The following is a 15204-nucleotide window of genomic DNA, read 5'->3' on the forward strand; positions in this document are numbered from 1 at the left end:
TAGCCTAGTGAGCCGCGGCGCCGGCCTACCTGTCATCTGTTTTTATCAGTGCTGGAAATAATTTTTTCAGAATTATTTGGATCAATTAACCTTTTAGGTTTAAGGCTAAAAAGGGATTAATGAGAATAATGCATCATGAAATCTCAGAAGTAAAGGAGAATGTTTTCTGAGGCATTATGTGTGAGGACACTGTGGAAGTTTAAAATTATTAGTTTTTAAAATAAGTAGTTTTGAAATAAAAACTTGGCCAAAAATCTGTTTGAACTTTGAGACCAATAGAAACAATGTTTTATCAGAGGGAAAAAAAATCTTGCTTTCAATACACCAACTCCTACTCTCACCTCAGCTTGCAGACTGAATGGCTCCTGCCTCCTCCCTTCCCTGGCTCAGGAAAGATGATTCCAATGCTGGTTCTCCCTTCCAGCTGAGCGCAGCTACTTACCTATCCAGATGTGGATGTAACACAAAATATTGAGAAAAAGCACATTTGTTTCAGTGACTTATTTATAATTAAGTGATGATCACATATTGTTAACAATTTTTGAAAATTCATTTAAATTTCTGTCCTGCAAAGAGAAAAACAATATGAAAGCAATATTTAAAGCCTCTCCATTTTCCCTATTTTTGCTCATTTATTTGTACAATCTTTAATGGGTACCTGAGATTCGAATATATGTAAGAGCCAAAAATCATTCAGCTGTTCCCCAATATCTTTACCTTCTAACATTTACATTCAGGGCCTTCAAAAAGGAATTAAAATTTCAGCTACCCTGGCCGGCGCCGTGGCTCAGTAGGCTAATCCTCTGCCTGCGGCGCCAGCACCCCGGGTTCTAGTCCCGGTCGGGGCGCCGGATTCTGTCCCTGTTGCTCTTCTTCCAGTCCAGCTCTCTGCTGTGGCCTGGGAATGCAGTGGAGTATGGCCCACGTCCTTGGGCCCTGCACCTGCATGGGAGACCAGGAGGAAGCACCTGGTTCCTGGCTTCGGATCAGCGCGGTGTGCCAGCCGCAGCGGCCATTGCAGGGTGAACCAACGGAAAAAGGGAAGACCTTTCTCTCTGTCTCTCTCCCTCTCACTGTCCACTCTGCCTGTCAAAAAAAAAAAAATAAATAAATAAAATAAAATAAAAAAAAATTTCAGCTACCCTGAGATGCAGTGCTAGAGACAGTAAATGGCATTTTCCTGAATGGGAGCTGTCCAGTATCTTCAATCTTTTCCCCATCTGCCTGTTTATTCTCTACATCTCTGTCTTGAAGAAAGTGCCCCAGCTGTTACTGTGGTGCACCTTCCTTCTCCTCAATACAAAAAAAATTATATCACCTATGATGCCTATGATGTCATAATTACAATTTCATTACCTCATCCTGCTGGGATGAACAGAGGAAGGAGAATTTCTTCAGGTTCACAAAGTGTTCTGGGTAGAGATAATTAACCAAGTGGGAAGAATCAGCAATCACTTCTAAATCCTGGATGTATAAAGCTTGAGACAAGCCTGAGGCTGGAAGAGGTACTCCTGGGACTCACAGAAGGACACTCAGAGCCTTGGCCTACACTTCAAGCTGTGCATAGGTTGTCTGCCGATTAAAGAGACTTTCCTTCAGAGAGGGGACTCTAGAGGACAGGGAGAAGAGCAACTGCGAGGAGACTTGGCTAACAGGAGGAGTATGAATAGCCAGGAAAGCAAACAAACAAAAATATAGCTTCTGAGAGCAACTACCCCTGTCCATCCAAAAAGGAGGTAAATCTTATGTGTAAACTTGATCTCTCAGGTTTGGTTTTCTAAGAACCATAAGCAGTTGGATGCAGGAGTCATGTAAAGTAGCCAACTGAAAACTGGAGTTTGGAGCTGGATTGCTTGCTGGCTGATTGGCACTGAAGACCCCCTCATCAGTGGTGGTTGTATCACTGACAGACTATGTGTGGCTTGTGGCAGTGGTGTAATTACTAAAAATCCATTACTGTTGAATGGAGATGAAACACAAGCAGAAAGGAATATGAAAAGTGTGATGGTTCAAGATTTTGGAATTTACATAAGAATTAGCAACAATAATTTTATGGAATCTAATGGATGTTGCTGAGTTCAGTGGATGTTTCAGAAGGGCTGGGAATGATTAATTTCCAATCAAAAACTATGAAGGCCAGATGGCATCCTTGGCAGCATAGAAAGGCATGCTCATTCCCTGAATCTGGAACATAGAGAGCACCTGGGATCAGGATTAAGATTTAATTATGAGGGAGCAGAGCTCCTGCGAAGGTTGTACTTGCAATCGCAGTAACATGTTACACTGAAGTCGGGGGCTTGATAAGAAGGGCTCTGAGGTTTAGTGCAGTTCTCTTTGCCAATACAACAGCACACCCTCAAATCTCAGATTCACCTGGCAGCTTTGCACCTGCAGAATGTTTCAATTCTGTTTTAAAGCATAAGAATCACCACTTCCTTGAAGAAATTGCAGATATCACTTTTCTTAAATGAAACATGTGCTCCCTTCATTGCTGACACCCTCATCTCTTCTAGAACACAATTTTAACGGTTATCATTATGCGAGAATTAGTTTCCTGTGGCTGTTGTAACAAAACAAACTTGGTGGCTTAAGACAATAGACATTTATTCTCTCACAGTTCTTGAGGTTAAAAGTCTTAAATCAGTATCAATGAACTGAAATCAAACTGTAGGACTTCTGTGGGCTACTAGTGTTTTTCCACTTTCGGTTTTACACTGCTATCTCACCTTGCTTTCCACTTGTCTGCCTGTGTTAATGCACCTTCTCCCTCCATTGTTTAAAGATGTATGCGATTATATTTGAGACCCATCAAATCTTTAGTCAATATCTTTAACATAATCATATAAACAAAAATCCTTTTGCCTCATAAGTTAGCATTTATATGTACCATGGGTTAGGGTTTCCTATATTTATGTGGCCATTATTTAGCTTACCACAGGCAATAATTCACAATACTATCCTATATGGAGAGGGATAGATACATTTTCTTTTCTAAAAAATGGAATGGGGGGCCGGTGCTGCAGCGTAGACGGTAAAGCCACCTCCTGCAGTGCTGACATCCCATATGGGCTCTGGTTTGAGTCCTGGCTGTTCCATTTCTGATCTGGCTCTCTGCTCTGGCTTGGGAAAGCAGAAGATGGCCCAAGTTCTTGGGCTCCTGCAGCCACGTGGGAGACCCAGAAGATACTCCAGGCTCCTGGTTTTGGATCAGCCCAGCTCTGGCCATTTTGGGGAGTGAATCAATGGATGGATGACCTCTTTCTCTTTCTCTCTCCCTCTCTGCCTCTGTAATTCTGTCTTTCAAATAAATAAATCTTTTAAAAAAGTAGAATAACATATGCCAGGAATGCACTTTGGATCCTAGTTAAGAAGTACTTGCAGGAGAAAAGATGAGATTGAATCCTGAAAATGCTGAATCAAGAATGATGGGATGTAAGCTTACTTAAGTAGAATTTTCTATTACATAATACATTTCCATGATAGAGCAAAAACCTGATGAACTATGCTTTGACTGTCCCATGAGTACTTCAGATGTCTTTTGTGTCCAGGGGCCAGATCAGTAACGAAGTCTCTATCTAAGCAAGGGTGATTACATCTGATCAGCGGTCAGAGGTAGTACTACACTTAGATCACGACAGCAGTGTGCAAGGTGTAGAATTAAGGTGACTCACATCAACATCCCTTAGTATTTTCTTGACTACTTGTAAGTGCAAATGCATATGCACAGTATTCTTAAGCATGAGAAAAGTATCGTCACTAAGACCTCAGATCAGTAAGGAGCAGGGTTTGCGTTCCATCACCATAGAAGAAATCAAAACACAAAGGTGTTAGAAGGGAGTCAAAATTTAGAATAAATGATAAAGGAAGATGATGAGGACAAGATGTGACCCTGGAGACAACTGCAGAGCTGAGTTTACATGTCCCTAACCTTTCTCTTCTAATTCCACTTTGGAAGAACTGCTCCCATAGATATGTGGTGAAGTGTATGTTTGCAGTACCAAGAGCTTTGAATCAGAGCAAAGATATTTTCATGTTTCTGAAGGCCCAGGGCTTTCAGAGTAAAATATGCAGGCAATCTAGGTTAATAGACAGTCGAACAGCAGCCCTAAGAATAAAATATGTCTGAGACATATATCAGTTTATCTCTTCTGAGCTATGTGCTTACATTTCAAAGAAAGATAAAATCCCTAGACATGAGTTTATATTCCAAAGGATTGCAAAATGCTAGGGACTTCTCTCAGAGCAGATTTGTTTACATTAGGGAAATGAGATTTCTCTCTCTTTCTTAAAAGGAGAAGGTGGCAGCTGTATAGCAGATCCTGCATAAGCCCTCAGATTTTTCACTCTAGGCTTCTTCTCTGTAGTACCGGCCCTGAATGTGCAGCTGACAACTGATTGCTTTGCCCCAGGGAGATGAGATAAGGTTAAATGATATTGCTAGTGCAATAAGTCATTCTGATCTCTGATCCAGAAACCTCATGCTTTATTTCAGAAGAAAATCAGCAAATATAGATATAGAAATTTGCCAGGGGTAGATTTTACCAGCCAATGAGATACACTGCTCAGATGTGTTTTCAAGAGGATCTAGTGTGAACAGGGCAGTTGGAAGTCACCCTCTGGCTGCTGCATGATTACTTAACAAGCAGTGCTCATGACAATGGCGTATTCTCTGTTGATTGCCTGGAGGTAATGAGTAAGCATGACAGAAACAGATTTGGGTGGATCCAGCCCAGTATTTTACTCCAGGATGGGACATTCTTTCCTCTGAGGTTTTACATCTGTTTGATTGAGATTTTTTTTCATAATTTCATGACAGTCTGAGACTCTTCCCACAGAATCCTTACTTTCTCACAAATAAAATTGAATAATGGTTCACTCTGCATATAGATGAGATCCTAAACAATATACATTTATGTTCTTGCCCCACTCTCTTCCTTCTACCATCATAAGGTCTGAAGAAGTGGACTATAATGTTGGTCCATTGCAACAATATCACTGCCTTTATTCTCCCAGTGAGAAAGAAGTGATGACCAATAGGTTAAAAGTTTTGATAAGACATATGTACTTAAATGTGTGGAAAGTAAGAAAAAGTTTCAAGGGCATTCATATTTAGTAAAATATTAGAGTCTGCTGTGTATCTCACTTCCCATGTTGGATCATTCTCTCTCTTTTTGATTCTATCAGCTAGTATTCACAGACACTATTCTTGTTTATGTGATCCGTTTGGCTCTTAGTCCTATCATTATGATCAATTGTGAACAGAAATTGATCACTGGGACTAGTGAGATGGCATTGGTACATGCCACCTTGATGAGATTGAATTGGAATCCCCTGGTATGTTTCTAACTCTACCGTTTGGGGCAAGTCAGCTTGAGCATGTCCCGAATTGCACATCTCTTCTTTTCAAATAATTAAATTCTTTATATCTTTTCATATCCCAGTGATCAAACAAGGAATACAAGGGTTTTTTGGTTTATTTTTTTCTTTACCAAATTCATGTGAAATTATGATGTGTAGCCAACATGAATTTGTTTAGAAAATAATGCATATCCAAGATCATTGGCTTTCTACCGTAGAAATTGGAATGTGGGGAAATCTTCACAATAAATGTTATATCCAGTGCCTTCATGTCCATAAATGGCCTTAGTTCACTTTACATTTGAGACATAGAAATAATCTCTAGGTGTCACCTAGACAACTAAATCATAATTAGGAGTTTAGAGCACTCTTACTTGCAAAATTCATATCATTGTTCTAATTTTGCTCATTAGCCCTAGTACTTGGTGTTATTTTTCTTGAAGCTTAGAATTTTGAGAATTTTAGGATATTTGATGAATCCCATTGAGAATGTCCAAATATCAATGTCCTGTGTTCTATGAACTCTATTTAGTCAAGAATGGTCTTTTTGCTTCAGTTGTATGAGTTCCAAAAGCACAATTAAGTTAACAAGAGAACATTTGTTACTTCAATTTTGCCAACTCAAATTTAATATTTTTATTTTCTCCAAAAAATATAGTAGACTTACTATCTTATTGTAATCCCACCATTTACTTTATTTTGATGAAAATACCTGAACTCTGGCATACAGTGTGGGACCCTTCCAGATTTTTCTCATATTTATATTAATCTGAAGACAAAGACTAATTCTTGTTTCCCTAACCCTTGAAGAGGTCCCACCATCTGCTTCAGAGTTTATGTGACAAAAATACTTAAATTTGAAAAGAGGAAGATAAGTAGGGTGGGACTTTAAAACCAGAGAGAACATCATTCTTAGGATTTACAGCTTTTTATCTTGGGGTTATCTCTTTTGACTGCTTTCCTAGAGCTTTGTACTGTCCAGATTGATAGTCTGTCAGGCATTTGACTTGGATATAGTTAATTCTCAGAGTTTAACTTTTTGTGCTATTGAATCAATCTCTTTTTACTTTTTATTAATCTCTACTAGGACTTCTATGGATTTGAGGAACTAGTTTTCCAAAGAAAAATACAGTGATCAGTCAATTTGTCTCTGTCCAGACTATGTAACGCATTAGAAAGAGCGGGAATTGGTCGCTCAGCATCTTTCTCGTTAGTCATTTCTCTAGGAATTTCTACCATATTAACTCTGTCTCTGTGAAAACCTGTTTTAATGTAGAATATAGATCTCATAAAGTAGATTTAAGATGCTAATTTCTATAGAGTTCAAGAAAAAAAAATCAAGTGCTTCAGAATATCAGCCCCTAAATGATCTATGTAGTAGACTAAAGTACAATTTCCTTCTTCCTATATTTTTATTCCATAATTTTTGATTTTTCAGGAAAATATTAGTACTCTATACTTGAAAATTATAAACTGTGTTATCTTTTATCAGTCAAAAAAGGAATAGAACAGAAAATAAAAATAAAGATACAAATGGCATTCAGATGTATATGACTATACTTTAAGCTATTACCAGGGCATATTGTCACAGAGGTCCCTAACAGCTTCAGCCCTAACTGAAGGAGAAGAATTTCCATAATGACTCTCATTTGTTGATGGTGGGAATGCAAAATGGCACAGTGACTTTTTTTAAAAAGATTTATTTATTTATTTGAATTTCAGGGTTGCACAGAGAGAGAGAGGAAAGGCAGAGAGAGAGAGGTCTTCCATCCGATGGTTCACTCACCAGTTGGCTGCAATGGCTGGAGCTGCACCAATCTGAAGCCAGGAGCCAGGAGCTTCTTCCAGGTCTCCCACATGGCAGCAGGTGTCCAAGGACTTGGGCCATCTTCTACTGCTTTCCTAGTCTATAGCAGAGAGCACCCTTCACTGACAAAACTTTCTACCAGTTAGGATGGGGAAAACAGCACTTCCAAGGACTTAAATACATTTTCACAAAGCAGTGTAAAAAGATGCATTTGTTGCTGAGAGGCATTACATTTATAATCAGCAGAATCATGAAATACCAAAACTCATTATTCTGATAATTAAACTTCTAACTAATTTTTCCAGAGCACCATAACCTACACAACCATAACTTACAGATATGCTTGTCATAAGTAGCATAGACAAATCATGCATGTCCTGCTAAAGCCATTCCAGAGAAGAAAATGTTCTATTAATAAAAGCTATCAAGAGATTTAATTAGCATATTTACTAGGAGATTTGACTAATCCATTTTTCCCAGGTGTCTTTAGGGGAGGGAACAGATTACAGACCAGCTGCTAATCCATTTATTTTCAATTGATCATTGGGTAACAGCAATAGTGTCAACCATATACAGTTTGAATAATGCAGACACTTTTGAATTAGCTATGGACATTATGATCAGATTTTGACATTTAAGATAAAAAAACTTGAAAAATATCTAATGGGAGAGAGGCAGAGTATCATTGCAGAATATGTGGGAAAGTAGATGGTAAGAAGATTCTTTAATACTAATTCCTAGAGAGTGGAAACTTGGTGCAGTGGTTAAGGAACTAATTCAGATAACTATATTCCAAACGTGAGTTCCTAGTTTAAGTACCTGCTTTTCTGTTTCCAATCCAGCTTCCTGCTAAAGGGCACCTTGCAATGCACCAGAGGATGGTTCACATTCTTGGGTCCCTGCCACACAAGTGGGAGATATGCACTGAGGTCCTGGTTTCTGGCTTCACTCTGCCCAATTCTAGCTATTGTGGGCCTTTGGAGTATGAATCTGTGAGCAGAGACCTATTTTCTACCTGCTTTGTGTTTTTGTTTCTATGCCTTTCAAATATAATAAAAATAAATTAATAAAATAAAAACATTTAAACATATTATGTATTTCCCATAATCAATATTTACTTTTATTTTCATTATTACATCAAAATATAATTTTCTGCTCATTTTCCAAGGTATACATTTTCTACAGTTTTAAATGCTTTTGGCATTGACCAAATTATTTTTTAAATGTAAATAATTCCAGTTTTATAAATCATCACATTATATTTTGTATATGATACTAAGCACTGTCACTGCTCCCTGTATATTTTCCTAAGTAATTATAGGCAATCAGTACAAATATTTATTTTTGATATCTAAGGAACTATGGTTATTAATGCCAATATGCAGAAATATTGAAATCTAGGTCTTAGTGACACAATGACCCAAGATATCATAAAACAAATTTGGCTTTACAAATTTTACCAATTGTGGTGCAAATCTTTGCTTTTGATTGACCAAAATACTTATGTAAATTTAAATAATGTCAAATATATTCCCCCAGTAAATAACTGAAATATTTTCCTAATATAATAAAAATATAATTTGCAATACAAATCAGAGTATATGCAAATGTACATGTATTTGATTTTATTTTGCTGTGAGCAACCAAGAAATAGCATTTTTTGCAGAAACTCAAACATAATATCTATTTCTCTGTCTAAAGAACAAAATTTGAAAATCTCAGCTGATTTATTTTTAAGTTTGATTAATTTAAAAGTCAGAGTTATAGAGAGAGAGGGAGAGACAGACAGACAGAGATCTTCCATCCACTAGTTTGCTCCCCAGATAGCCGCAATGTCCAAGCTAGACCAGAACAAAGCTGGAAACCAGGATCTTCATTTGGGGTCTCCCACGTGGGTGGCAAGAATCCAAACACTTGGTGCCTTCTTCCTCTGTTTTTCCCAGGCCATTAACAGGGATCTGTATTAGAAGTGGAACAGCCTGGACATGAATCAGGGTCCTTGCGGGATAAAGGTGATAGCGATTTGGCTATTAATATTTCCATCTTAATAAGCCGTGTGGGCTCCTGCAAGGTATTCAGAGAAGAATTCTGAATACTGACAAATAAACCAGGCAACATGGTAAGTTTTAAGCTTTATATTTATAGAGAGAAATGCAAAGAAGAGTGAGGGCGTTAATCTGAACGAGAAGGAAAATCTATATATTAAGGTGGAATCCATACCAAGTAGAAAGCAGGCTTAAAGCCACATGCAGCAAGTGTTTGGTTTTGGGCAGATACAAACAGCTTATCACAGGCAGCAAAGCGAAGGCAGAGAATGATTTTAGGATGCTCCTCATCTTTTATATGATTTTCAAAGGGGAGTGATTACATGGTCTGGTGGGCAGGTGGGTGCCCACGTGTGGTCAGATAGGGACATGAGATCACACAGGGGGTGTGGTGAAGGCGTGGTCTTCCAGTTCACAAATCTGATCAATTTTATCCTAAATGCCTGCCTACATCAAAGGCATCCCAGGAGATGGCTTCACTCATTATACCACAATGCTACCCTCATCTGGTTTATTTTAAAATTCTTTGTGTTTATAATAGAAAGAAGCCAAAAATGATTATTTCTTGATGTTGATGAATAAAGAAGAAGGATGAACCAAGCATAACTGCTGATTTCATATGTAATATACAATTATGATTTTTAATGTGATTTGTAATTAAAGAAGACAAAATTATATAAAAGACCTCCAAATGCAATGATGTGCTGGCTCTCGGAAGGTTCACGCATGCTCATTTTGACATATGAGTTATGCTTTCTTGACTTTGTCATTGGCAATCACTCAGTGGAGTCATTCTTTACCTAGAGGTCAACAGCCTATGGTTTTGGTCACAATAGTAAGATATTAGAAGTAGCAATCCAAAGATGTCTACTTTCCTTAAACATTTGCAGGAATATTACTAAAATGAGGCCTACTATAGAATGGAACTTATTACAAACTCTGCAATTACTGTGAATTGTTGCACTGCATATATCTCATTTAGGTCAACTTCTGCCACATAGTAAATCACAACTTCAGTATGTTAAATGGTGCTTAGTACCTTGACAATGTTAATTAACTTCCATAGAATTTAACTTATTCCTAGTGGCTGACTTACTGTGAGAATGTTGCTGATTATGGAGTATTGCAAAAATCTATTACTATTAATAATAAAAGTAATTATGTGATAATTATTTCATGATTTGACATTAGCTTGTGTGTTCTAAATATATAACACACAGATTAAGGCTTCCTGAACAGCAGGCTGACATTTAGTGCCTAGAAAGAGGTAATTTACTGACTAATACCTGATGCCTTAAGACTTCCATATCTCATGGAGATAAACTCTCTATCCTTGGAATATTTTTCTTTCATCCATGTTTATCATGGAGTTACAGCTAGTATTATAAAAGTAAAACATATAATTATAGCTCAAAACTTCAGTTTATCTTTTTTTTGAACATTTGGTTTTTATATTTCAGGCAAAACACACATCTTGCTATTATATTGTATTGCAAATTCATTGTTTTAGATAGGTTTTAGCCTAAATTGCTAAATAAAGTTTTACCTCTTGTTATCTCTATTATACAAGATATAGAAAAAAAATGAAAACTTTCTAAAGACCCCAATTGTTTTTGTCTTGTCTACTTTTTGATTTTGTCTTTTACAGAATAAGGATTTAAAGATTGACACCTATCTATAGCTTTGCCTCCTGCTAGACTATCCTCGCATTATTTAATATTTAATATATTCTCATCTGAAATATCATGCCTTAAGTATTTTAGAAAGCACAATTCAGGTTTTTTTTTTATTATCACAGTTGCATACTAAGTTTTTTAATAGGGGAGTGTATATTTGTTATATTAAAAGAAGAATTTGTTTCTGCACTTCTATATCAGAATGGCAGTGGCATCCTTTTTCACCTAAATCCTAAACTGTGCCACAGACCCTGAATAATCTTTGCTGTGGCCAATAGCTCAATGACACAATATTGAATAGTCTAGGGGCTACTGTGGCGCAGTAGGTTAATCCTCACCTGCGGCATCAACCAGCATCCCAATATGGGTGCTGGTTCTAGCCAACCCAGCTCTCTGCTATGGCCTGGGAAAGCAGTAGAAGATTGCCCAAGTGCTTGGGCTTCTGCACACACGTGGGAGAACCAGAAAATGCTCCTGGCTCCTGGTTTCGGGTTGGTGCAGCTCTGGCTGTTGCAGCCATTTGGGGTATGAACCAGTAGAAGGAAGACCTTTCTTTTTGTTTCTCCCTCTCACTGTCTGTAACTCTATCTCTCAAATAAATGAATAAATAAAATCTTTTAAAAAATTGAGTAGTCTAAACTTGTTCTTTGTCAAGATATTTTCAGCATGTATACTCCTTTTTTTATGTCTAAGTATAAAGTTCTGTTTGGGATTAGAAATCTTAAAATTTGATTGCTTTCTCACTTATCAAATTTCATTTTTTTCATAGTTATATATCATGAATGTCTGTTAAAAATCTGTAGTTAGTTCTATGCTAATTTAAAATCAATTTCTAAAAGAGTGAACCAATACTAGGCATTTTACGGACTACAAAATTTATAAATATATTTGAAAAAGAGACTTTACAAAAAATTCACTGTCAGGCAATGCTGGCAAACACTAAAAATTTAATTACAGCACAGTGTTATGAGTGAAATAACAGAGAAACTATGAGATGGTATAGATATTTATGATCAATCTGGTAAGATACTAAAAGTTAAGAAACTATGTATGATCTTAGGTCTTCATCAATGTAAGACTACACACTGTATTTGATGAACATATTGAAATTCAGGATTATTTCTTACATAAAATAATTAGAATGACTAGTTGACTTGAATCATAATAGCATTGCTATTCTGCCCTTTTTTCAAAAAAAAAAAAACATATCTAAATGTTTCAAAATTGCCGTTGAGTCCAAACATTCCTTATCAAGCTATCCATGAATTTAATCTTACAGTTTACAGTTAATTTTAACTATAATTTTTCAATTTACATTATCATACTCATCTTAAAATTGATTCTCTAGCATTTGTTTTGCCTTAAACTCCAGAAAAATGGCATCAGTTTCAGAATATAGTGAAGAAATTTTCTTCGTATTTGGTTTTCTTTGTTAAAAAGCTTGCTCCTTTCCTCTAACCTCTGTTCTGTGGTTTCAGAAAACTGTTCCATATTTTCCTATTGTCCCTGTGGTTGGTGATGGATTTTATTTTCTTTTTTTTATATTTATTTGTTTATTTATTTTCTATGAGAGAGTGCCTGAATTTTCTGGAGCCACAGCTGAAAGGTAACAATAGAACCTGGTGGAAGAGGCTATTCTTGGAAAGAAAGATATATGAATTTTCATAGAACATATGTACCACCATCTAGAGAACATGTGTTTAAAGCCTTTAGTACATGAGCCACTTCTTACCTATTATGTTCCATAAAAATAATGCCATGGTTTGTGTTCTTAGAAACTCGTGTTGAAATTTAATCCTATTAAGAGATATTAAGAGGTTGGATTAGGTAAGATCTTTAAGAAATGATTAGGGTTTTGTTATCAAATTGAGTTAATTTATTCACATGATGAACAGATTAAGGCATTATCTTACACATGTATCTACTGTCGAAATCAGCATGTTAAAGCCTCTCTGGTGCTTCCTGTTTCTTACCATGCAATGGCCTGTGCCACTTTGGGAACTCTGTTAGCAAGAAGGCCATCACCAGATTTGGCCTTTCACTTTGAACTAGCACCATGAATCAAACATAAACCTCTTTTCTTTAAACCTTACCGAGTCTTGATATTGTGATTTTAGAAGCAGAAAGCAGACTGGTATAAGGAATCAAATGATTTTCTGTAGGATGGCAGACAGCCCAGATCTCATTGTAATATGGAATAAATGGGAATATTAACAGCTTTGATTAAAACAGTAAATGAATGTTGAATAAGTTGACTGTCTCACACTATAAGTGGTTTTTATGTCCTTTTTATAGAGATGGAAAATATTCACCAAACAGCCTCACATCATGTGTAGGATGCCTTATTAATCTCCTGTATATAGATTATCACATCCAGCCCTGTGGCTGTGAGCAGGCTACTTGCCTAGGAAGGGTTGTGCCAGTCTATAATCTTCAGTTTTCATCCAGCTTGTGCAAGAACAAGATCAGTTAGCTGAGTAGAGATATGACTAGGACCATAGTTCCTACATCCTTCAGGTGCTCATATCATCAGTGATGACTCTAATCTACTACCCTACCTAGTGTACAGCACTGTTTTTAGTGTATTTCATTGGCCTGGGCTGAAGACAGTTTCAGTTTGTGTATATTAATATTTTTTTTATGTTGCTGTCACTTTTATCCCTTCTGACCCATGCTGTTCATGAGACGCTCCAAGAATTTGGATATAGTAATTTATCTCTTCTTGTTCTGCTAAGTGAGTGCTATCTCCTGGACTTTATTTCTTTTGGGGAACAACATTCTCTTAGGTAATAATGAGATGGCAACTCTTCCTCTGTCAATGATTCTGCTGCCATCTCGCTCACACATGCTGATAACCTTGGTGAAAATTGTGTCTTCCAGGTCTTCAGCGGAACATAGCTCCTAGAGGCTCTTCTGGTCTCTCCTACAACATCCATTTATGCATACCCACTCTGTTGAGCCTCTGTATTCCCCCTTGAATGCTGGGGTAACTCTGTCATCTTCACTTCAGCAGGCAGAAGTCATTTATTCTTTTTTGGCTCTAACAACTCATGGCAGCAGTGATTTGTTTCTACTTCTTGTGTTCCTTTGCAAGGATGTTAACTCCAATATCCCAAAAAAATGCCAAGTCAATACATTCTTGCTTATCCAGTCTTACTGAAAATTTAATCTCATGCACATTGCTCTGGCCTATCCATAAATTTGCTAACAATTCTGTAACACCCACAACAGCATGACTGTTTCTTCCGCAGGTATGTCCTGTTTATGCTGGAATTTAACCCTACTTAATGGGCTTGCAGTCAAGAGAAGGAGTAGGGGCAATTCATGAATACAGCTACTGCTATATCCTATTAGGAAAGGATAAGGCATCTACAAACACAGAAAGAACATCCTGAGAGCATTCTTCCTAATAATCTCTATCTTATGCTTAAAAGTTCCGGGTTGTCCAAATCCAGGTTATGATTTTATCATAGTAGATTTGCCTTGACTATATACTTAGGTGATGGGGAAACTGAAAATATATTGCAACAACTCTTCAATCTGTTAATTATTTACATTTAGCTTTTGATTTCAGGAAAAAGACAGCTTGTTAGTAAGCTTCAAGAGAGTCCTCCTGGAGCTCACACTGAGTATATACATGTGTGGTAACCATAGACTTCCCTACTGAACCTCAGCAGGGTGATGGTGCAGCTTAACAATTACTCACTAGCACTGCTGTGTGTTGATGTAGTGCCCTACATTATCTCCCCAATGCTGAAGCATTGGACTTCAATGCCTTTTCCTTCCACCAAGACATTTTCGGCATTACTTGGATTGCTTTCTAAGAAGCAGACTCTCATACTGGATAAGACCAACAAAAGATTTATTGAAGAAAATTCTTCTGACAGTAAAAATGGGTAGTCAAAAGACACTGAGAGAACTTTCAGACCATGGGAAATGTTTAATCCTCTTAAGGAGAACAGTAAAGAATTGGGTTGGGTCCAGCGCCAGGGCTCACTAGGCTAATCCTCCGCCTGCGGCACCGGCACCCAGGGTTTTAGTCCCAGTCAGGGCGCCAGATTCTGTCCCAGTTGCTCCTCTTCCAGTCCAGCTGTCTGCTGTGGGCGGGAAGTGCAGTGGAGGATGGCCCAGGTCCTTGGACCCTGCACCCTCATGGGATAACAGGAGGAAGCACCTGGCTACTGGCTTGGGTCAGCATAGCTCTGGCCCATAGCAGCCATCTGGGGGGTGAACCAATGGAAAAAGGAAGACCTTTCTCTTTTCTCTGTCTCTCTCTCTCTGACTGTCTAACTCTGCCTGTAAAAAAAAAAAAAAAAAA

At 37.5% G+C, this 15204-nt stretch overlaps 1 long non-coding RNA gene across 2 annotated transcripts in view; it reads left to right on the forward strand.

Moving 5' to 3' along the window:
- Window positions 1–1371: 1371 nt before the first annotated feature.
- LOC103348115 (uncharacterized) overlaps window positions 1372–15204 on the forward strand; it is a 116411-nt gene continuing 102578 nt past the window's right edge. For both annotated transcript variants that reach the window (XR_011389506.1, XR_011389507.1), the window contains exon 1: window positions 1372–1736. This is a non-coding gene — a long non-coding RNA (uncharacterized lncRNA). The remainder of the gene's footprint in view (window positions 1737–15204) is intronic.

Source organism: Oryctolagus cuniculus, chromosome 6 (assembly GCF_964237555.1).
Source record: "Oryctolagus cuniculus chromosome 6, mOryCun1.1, whole genome shotgun sequence".
In the NCBI taxonomy this organism is placed as follows: domain Eukaryota; kingdom Metazoa; phylum Chordata; class Mammalia; order Lagomorpha; family Leporidae; genus Oryctolagus; species Oryctolagus cuniculus.